We start from the raw sequence: 2147 nt of genomic DNA, 5'->3' as shown, positions 1-2147 counted from the left end.
TATAATATTTATTTTATTAATATTTATTATAATTATTATATATATATTCAGCAGTTTATAGATGCATTAACAGCACTAGATTTGCATAAAAGGTGAACATATGATAGTAATGAAATATTTAAAATACTGTAAATATAACATATAGCATATATACAGGCAGCACTATAAGTTCTAACAAAGTCACTTTGGTGGTGGTCCATACACACTGGAACATTCTGATCTAGGATTATACTATTACTGTAACAATTCTTTTACTTTCTTTATATATAGAGAGAGAAAAATGAGGTGCCGAAATGTCTTGGTCCTGAAATGTCCCGATCCCGAAATGTCCAAAACGGATGCTGAAATGTCTTCAGACCTGAGTGCCGATTTGTCTGTGTTGATATGATGACAGGTCATGTCAGGTGATGACCTTGTACTGAATCTGGGATAATGACATGAAAAATCACTTGTTTAAGTATCATACCTCTATTTTCTTCCAAAAAATCACTTCTTTAAGTATTATTATTTTAGTTACCCCCACTAATTTCAACACCCCCGAACAGTGAAATTTTGATCGCGAACAGTAAAATTTTATTGCATAATCTGTAAGATGAAACCTTGAATTTTACAGGAAAATTACTCCCACTGCTGGGAAAAATCTGTTAAGAAAATACATGTATCAGTTCATTATGTAAAGCCTTTATTATAGCATTTTTTCAACAAATATAGAATTTACAGCTTATTGATTGCATCAAAGGCATAAACCTTTCTATATAAAAGAAGAAAAAGGTTCATTTTTTCCAATTTTACTAATAATAAGATATAATCTAAACCTATATATGTTTAAAATTTTGGTAAAACTACAAAATCCCAATATTGAGACAAAATTTCAAATTTGCTACTTAAATAAGTGATTTTTAAATCACTTATTTCAGTAAGTCCTCTGACTGGCCAGTAGCCAGCTGAGCTACTAGACTTGAAAATCAGTTAGCCCAGACAAAAAGTTAGTAGCCCACATTATTTCACTATCACTAGTGAAGCCCGCTTCACAGGCTGAACTTGCTAGGGGGGTTTTTGAATTTTGAAATTTTAGACTCAAAACCCTGCATTCTGAGCATACCTGGAGGTGATTTAGAGGCTTGGGAAAATGTAAATTTTGTCTTATTTTTGTTGTTTACTTCAATCAAATTTAATAAAAAAAATTATTTACAAAATGGGAATCTTCATGCCCAGTGTACCAATTTTTTTACATATCTATTTAAGACAGCTAAAGAATTCTCTGTCCTTGAATACATGTAGATGATAGATGAAATATTTAATTTTATTTCTATAATAATCTAACTTATTAAATATCTTGGTTGATTTATTTTGCGTAACTACGTGCATTTGTAAACAAATGACCCCCCTTTTTTTCTCTCAAAAGACTTGTACACATATTTCAAAAGCACTGTCATAAAATTGATATTTCCTCTGGTTTTATATTTTGGGTAAACTGTTCAGTAAGTAGGAAACTAAAATCAATTTGAACTAATTTTATTTATTTGTGGTCGACAATATTCTACTTTCATTTTTGACCTTCTCTGGACACCACATTGGCTTTGAAAAGGGAACTACAAAAGGTACTGTTTTCCAGATTCTTAACAATATACTTTCTTTTTTTTTGACTGATATTATTTCATAACATGCTATTGTCATCTTCTCTGACTTTCATCGCTTTCTTGAAGCCAAATCCGAACAGGTATTTGATCGCTTCATATTGCAACTGGACGACCGTTAATTTTTTTCCCTGTATGTATATTTCGGAGCACGCCCACATGTAAGTAAGTAAGTAAATTTTATTTAGACATGAACTCCAATGTTCAAGACAACATGCATGACATGTATGCAGTATGGGTTTATTTACAAGGTTATTTACAAAGTGGGAAAAGATACTATTAATTTAACCCTCTTGCTGCCAGTAGTTTTTATTAAAGATTGCATTTCGTGTGCCAGAAAATACGACATCTCTACGTTGTTGACGTCACAAATCCAACAATGACTTCATTCTTTTAATGACATCATGCCCTAATAACCATTACATTTTGGAGCCATTGAAGAAAAAAATTGCAGTGTTTAATTTTCAGTCATTTATTTGACATGTTTAAATGATGAGAAGCTTGCATAAA

The sequence above is a fragment of the Mytilus californianus genome, unplaced genomic scaffold, assembly GCF_021869535.1.
Source record: "Mytilus californianus isolate M0D057914Y unplaced genomic scaffold, xbMytCali1.0.p SCAF_38, whole genome shotgun sequence".
NCBI lineage: Eukaryota > Metazoa > Mollusca > Bivalvia > Mytilida > Mytilidae > Mytilus > Mytilus californianus.
This window is presented reverse-complemented; position numbering follows the sequence as displayed.